Source organism: Musca domestica, unplaced genomic scaffold (assembly GCF_030504385.1).
Source record: "Musca domestica strain aabys unplaced genomic scaffold, Musca_domestica.polishedcontigs.V.1.1 9, whole genome shotgun sequence".
Taxonomy (NCBI): domain Eukaryota; kingdom Metazoa; phylum Arthropoda; class Insecta; order Diptera; family Muscidae; genus Musca; species Musca domestica.
The window spans coordinates 16,810,992-16,818,128 of record NW_026712435.1 but is presented as its reverse complement, the minus strand read 5'-3'; positions in this window follow the sequence as shown (position 1 = coordinate 16,818,128).

Here is a 7,137-nt window from a genome sequence, read left to right as displayed (position 1 = left end):
ATATATATACTTTGTGAGGTCTACGACGAATATTTAGGGATGTTACAAACGGAATGACAAAGTTAATATACCCTCCTTCCAAGGTGGAGGGTATAAAAACAAAATGATGTTGTGAATAAACCGTTATTATTTTTACACAATAAAACCAGTTTCTGTTTACTTTCCCAGTAAGACTCAAAGGGGTAAATGCATTAGAGGATTTTTTCCGACATAATAGCGAGTTTACACACAGATTCTACACAGGATTAATCCTCATTACCCTCAGCCATATGGCTAGAGAGAGTATATATCATTTGATACGGCCAAAACGTGCCTCATCGAAATAAAGATTTCAGACCCTAGGTCTCTTTGGACCAAGTCCGTTTCAGGACATTTGGAGTCGATCTAGAGATGTCCGCCCACCCGTCTGTCTGGCTGTTGCACACGATAATATATACTCAAAAGATGAGTTGAAGAATTACACAAAGATCTATTAAACCCAGTGATATGATCGTTAACTGTGAAGGTATTTTAAGTCAGCGGCTGGCGTTTTAGATACAGGAATAAAGGCATTTGAAAAAAAGGCATTCATACATATTCAGAAATTCATTCATATTCATCATATAATATAAATTTGAAACCTGATTCAGATTCAAACTTATAAGAAAACCCTGAGTTTCATTGGCGATGATAGTGTAAAGAAAGCCCTGACGATGTAACGCATGTATATGTACATATCTACATATTTTTGTGTACATTCTTAAAATTGACATAATTTTTAACTGTTATGTGTACATACTTATATAAATATATTTTTATATCAAAAACATGTAATATGTTAAAAACGGTGTTACCAGACCAATTTTTCTTTTGGGCATTTTTATACCCTACACCACAAGGTGGTCAGGGTATTATGTCTTTGTGCATTTGTTTGTAACATGCAAAAGGCAACGAGATAGACCCATAGTTCCTTTTGATGATCTGCATAGAATCACATTTTTAGTCGATTTATGCATGTCCGTCGATCTGTCTGTCCGTCCGTCCGTCCATGTATTTTTGTGAACAAAGTACAGTTTTAGAACCTTTTACTACTTTTCGTACCGTTCTAGTACAAACTCTCTAAAACCCAGCCTTATCTGACACCTTCAGACCAAGAGTGACCCTCACCCAAAATTTCAATGTTCTCGCCTCAGCCGCATCGTCTGGTCAATGATTAATCCTTAAGTCAGTCAATTACATTTTATATCCTCAGCCAGAAGGTACATAATTTTGTTTTTTGTTTTTTTTTTTTAAATTTTATTGAATGAAAGCAAAAAATGTCGGGAATAGCATTAAATTTTAGAATAAGTTTAGATCTGTTCGAATTGGTCACCTTTGGCAGGAAAAATGGCCTTCAAACGACCAATGAAACCGTCACATGCTGCCCGAATGTTGCTCTGCGGTATTTTGGTTGGATCCACACTTTGGTATATTTTAGTACCAACCTTGCTTTCCAAAATACTCCAGATACAATAGTCCAACGGATTGGTATCCGGAGATTTTGGTGGCCATTTTGCGCTGGAAATGAAGGGAGGAAACTCATTTTGTAACCATTCTTGGGTGGCGCGTGCTAAGTGTAATGGTGCTGAGTCCTCTTGGAATGTCCAAGGTCTGCGGCCAAAATGTTTGCGTGCCCAAGGCTTTAATACACCCTCCAGAATATTTTCGCGATAATATTCAGCATTCATTCTGATGCCACGGTCGATTAATACGAGCGGAGAGCGACCATCGGGTGTTATGGCGGCCCACACCACCACCATGACCGGCGCTTGAGTTCTGGTGGCCAACCGAAGTTACACATTTTCAGCTGACCTCTTTGGCAAGTAAACACGATAATTTTGTTTGATTACAAACTGCTAGACAAGCAATGTTTTTTCATCGGAGAAAACCAAATTCGGCAGTTAACCACTTTCGGTCGAGCGCAGCAACTCTTTAGCTCTTTTGAGTTTATTTTCTTTCTGTGGCGTTGTAAGTTCTTGCCCTTTTTGGAATTTCAATGGCTTTATCCCGAGCTTATTTTTCAATATTTGCCGAATGGAATATTGCGATATGTTTAGCTCACGAGCCATTTTTCGGCCACTGTGACGCGGGTTTCGATCAAGTCGCTTCTTTACTTTTTGAACAATTTCTACTGATATTGTTTCTGTTTTCTTCCGTCCACTTTCTTGAAGTTCAGTATCACGGTAACGAGCGATGGTACGATACACAAAAGATTTATTCACATTTAAATGCTGGATTGCTCTAACGATAGCCACTTGTGGTTTTCCAGCCAAATATAAAGAAATCACACTATCACGCCTGAATTCCATAACGAATAACTTTTTCTCTGGAAAATTCGCACCAAAATGCTTTTGTACGCTTGTTATATAATGAGCTGTCATTGGAATAATTTTTCTGAAGTTGGTTGCTGTTTTTTCAACTCGTATATATTATTTGCCAGATAACACAAATTTTGCGTACATATTGAAGGAGGAAATTTGTAATTTTTAAATAATTTAAAACAAGTTATAGCATGTTCCCATTGGAAACCGAACAACGTTGTTCGCTCTCAGAATTATGTACACGAATTAACCCGTTCATACGGCACGATTCGTAATTCATAGTAAAATAATTCCTTTTTTCAAAAATTTTGTTTGTTGATTTTAATGGGAATTTATACGAAAATACATGAAATTCTCACTAATATAAATAGAAGAAATGATTGTTTTTCTCCTAAAGATTTATTATATCATTAATTTTATAATTTTCATTCACGTTTTCAACTTTTTGTGCAAATGTTGACATTTTGAATATATTCTTGTATTTTTCTATTTTTAAATTTTGCTGGAGAGACACTTGTCAAACATTTTTTCTGCCGATACAAAGTTTTTGAAAATATTGCCTCTTTTGTTTGCAGTTTTCTGTGGAAATTTCAACTCGTGGATAAAATGCGTACCTCGAATCAGAGAGAAAACAAAATGTACTTTCGTTTGAATGTACATACGCCATTCAACATTGTAGTTTTCATTCATAATTTTCAGTCTTCCCAAAAATTTTTAAAATTTCATTAAATTTTTCTATTTTTAATTTTTAAATGTCATAATTTATTTTTTCGATAAATGCTCTCATTTGTTAGGGATGGGACATATTTTTTCGTTGTTCTGAGAGTGATTTGATTTGAACAACGTACAAATATGAGTGTTCGCTCAGGAAATTTTGTGTGAAGAATAATGTAGTTTTTTCATAGTTAAGGGTCAAACAACGAATAGAGAGCGAATCAAGTGCAGTGGAAACGCCACATTAAAAAGCAGTAAGTTCGGCCTGGCCGAACTTTAATAACCTCCACCATTTGGAACGAATTTAGAAATTTTCAAAAAATAAAATCCGTTACAAATTCTTAAAAATGGCGAATATAGCCGTTATATTGGGGTCTATACGACATGAACCTACATATGCATTGCTTGTCATAAGTCATTACCATATTCAAATTCGCAACTTGAAATAAACGGTGAATTATATAGCAAAAATCAAAATACCGAATATTGGGAGGTACCTTTATATGGGGGCTATATGAAAACGTGAACTTGCACAGACATTTTTCTGTCTTAGGCTGTAGTATCCATTTCGAACTTCAAATACCAAATTTGAAACAATTCCGATAAATAATGTCGGTAAAATCGTCAAAATACCGAATATCGGGAGGTACCGTTATATGGAGGCTATATGAAAGCGTGGACCTATATGACCCATTTACGATCTTAACCTGCCTACTGGCAAAATATACATGTGTGCAAAATTTTAGCCTCCTATCGAAGGATAGCGTGATTACAACAGACAGACAGACGGACTTGGCTAAATCGACTTAGAATTTTACGCTGATCAAGAATATATACACTTTGTTGGGTCTGACATGAGTATTTCGAGGAGTTACAAACGGAATGACAAAGTTAATAGTATGGTGGAGGGTATAAAAATTATATATAATATGTCAGCATGGGATTACCTTATGCAATGTTCGTACCTTTTCTGCTACTATTACATTACAAATAGGTGGCAACACTAAAAACTGAAAAATCATTAACGCCAACTCATTATCTCCAGAGTAGAGATTATTTCGTACTGAGCTGTGCTCCGGAATTAAAGTGTTTCTTTTGTTGCAAAAATATTCTGCGTTACTCAAGGTAATTATCACAAAAGTGCCAAATGGAATGTTAAAAATTTGTATAAACAACAGAAACTAAAAAAAAGAATATATTTTGTCAATTATAGTTATGATGTGATCTCCTCCTTTAGTGAGTTTGTTTTTTTTTTTTGTGTAATTTTATTGTTACCGTTTCCCATGTCTTATATTCGGGTATTACATTTTTAATTACATATTTTTTATTTTGTACGCTGCCTTTTTAATTAAATATTTACAATGTAAAGAAGAACATATTTTGAAATCGCATAAAAATAGTTTATGAATAATAAGCGCCCAACGAAACGGCAACACATGTCACACATACAATTTTTTGGGTAAGCGATGTTCTGATGAGAAAGACGGCAAACGGCAGGCCGAAGACAATGCGGAAAAACGAGAAATGGGGTCTTTACAAGTGTTATGGCAAACATGATTGGTTGTACTTTTTATGTCTGCTGGTCCGCAATGTTGTCTGTACATTTGTCATTGTGTCCGCCTGTCGATTTTCCCATCAGCGGTAGCCAGCCAATCCTATATTTGTTTTTTTTTTTTGTTTTAAATGGTTGCGGCCCAGTGCAATTTCCACTTTAATTAATTCCTTTCCATGCAATTGTGCTATTCTTTGTCTTTCTTTTCATACTTTGTTTTGCTGTGAACTGGATAAATCCAACCGACCAACAACAAATATTGCATAAAGCCCTGACAAAATAGAGGCAATAAATAATGACATTATTTTGTGGTAGGTGCAGCGCAAATGAGTTTTGCAAGTAATTGAAAGAGGAAGGATGAAAAAAAGAAGAATGTCATGGAAAATTGCATTTTTTTTCAGTTTCATCTAAAATTGAAGTGCGTTGCGTATGGCGACTCGACCAATGCATGGATTTTTGCACTGAATTCACAACGTTTATTGGGTCTGAAGTTCAAATGTGCAACACATGTGTTTCGTCGTAAAAATGTGCTTAAGGTTAGGTTAAGAGTTGGGTGACAAAAGGGGGAAACGAGATGGATAGAATAATTTTATGGAATCCATAACGCACACATGTATTTAAGAAGTTTACGGTTCTATTCAGTAATCTTGTTATACCCTCAGCCATATGGCTTCAGAGGGTATATATCATTTGATAGACCAAAACGTACCTAGTCGAAATAATGGTTTTAAACCCTAGGTCTCTTTGGACCAAATCTGCTTCAGGACATTTGGAGACGATCTAGCGATATCCGTCCGTCCGTCTGTCAGTCAGTCTGTCTGGCTGACTGGTGCTCACGATAACTCTCGAAGGAAGTATCCGATTTGGTCCAAACTTGGTACATCGTAATATTTTTGTCAAACTTAGATCGAGTTCGAAAATGGGCAATATCGATCTACTCCTTCTGGTACCTCTCCCACAAAAGGTCGAAATTTTCAAAAAATATATTTTCTGCACCGAAAGAAAAAGGACAATCCAATTTTGCTCCATCTTTGCATATCCTAATATTTGCGTCAGTGCTAGGTCATGGGAAAATGGACAATATCGGTCAACTCCATCAAGTACCTCCCCCAGAAAGGGTCAACATTTTGAATAATTATAACTCTTATAAAATATGATGTAAGATTCCGATTGTCTCCAAATTCCACACATCACAATACTTTCATTAACCCAAGGTCTGGTGTGAGGATGGTATATATCGGTACAATCCTTCAGGAACCTCCTCCACAAAATTTCAACATTTTCAATATCCATGAAGATACAATAATGACAGATGTAAGTATCGGAAATAGTGACCCTTTGTGGCTGAGGTACCAGAAGGGGTGCGCAGATATATATCATCTTCACAACAGATGTGTATGTGTGAAATTTGAAGAGAGTTGGATGCTTATTCCGCTTTCTTTGAGCGTTATGTTTTTCAAAATCTTGAACCCTATGTGGGGGAGGTACCAGAAGAAATGGCCCGATCTCTTCCATCTTTACATCAAATTTGTGTTGATGGAAATATTGAGATGTACCAAGTCTGAATGGAATCGGATGTTAATTTCGCGTTTTATGACCTTCATGGACATTCAAAATTTTGACCCTTTGTGGAAGATGTACCAAAAGGAGTAGACCGATATATCCCATCTTCACACCAGATCTTGTGTTAGTAATAATGGCACTTAATAACAAATTTAGTACCATTCAGTACTTTCCGTGCAAATATTGGAGGCATTCACCAAACCACCGCTAAATTTCAAACACAGATACCGTCATCAGCAATTTAAATATCGAATTTCGGAATTTTATATCCATCCATTCACCTAATACCGAATTTAGTACTTTTCTTATCATTTTAGTGCTTATTTGCAAAACCATTCCATGTATCAATCCTACCAACCAATAGTTATCGCAACATAAAATCTCACGTTTTTTTCACGGTCCCATTAATCCACTACCAAATTTAGTACTATTTAGTACTTTTCGTACAATTATAGTACACATTTCCAAAACTACCTCCAACAGTGACCTACATATGAAATTTGAGGATTAGGGCTCCCTTCGCCCAATATGAAATTTAGTACCATTTAGTACTTTTCGTACAAATGTAGGGCGTATTTTCAAAACTCCTTCAAATCCCAAACATAGATACTTTCAGTAATCTAAATATCAAATTTTATAATTTTATCGCTATCCCTTTACTCAATACCAAATATAGTACCATTTAGTAATTTTGTAATTATAGTACATATTTTTCCAAAACCACCTCCATATCTAAATGCCAGATACCAAAAGAGACCTCAATGTCAAATTTGAGGACTCCAACCATACCCCTCACTCAATACCAAATTGTACCAAATATAGTACCATTTAGTACTTTTTGTACAACTATAGGACGCATTTCCAAACCACTGCCGAATATTACAGATACCGTCTGTAATCTAAAAATTAAATTTCAGAATTCTATCTCTATTCCTTAACCAAATATCAAATTTAGTACTTTTCGTATAA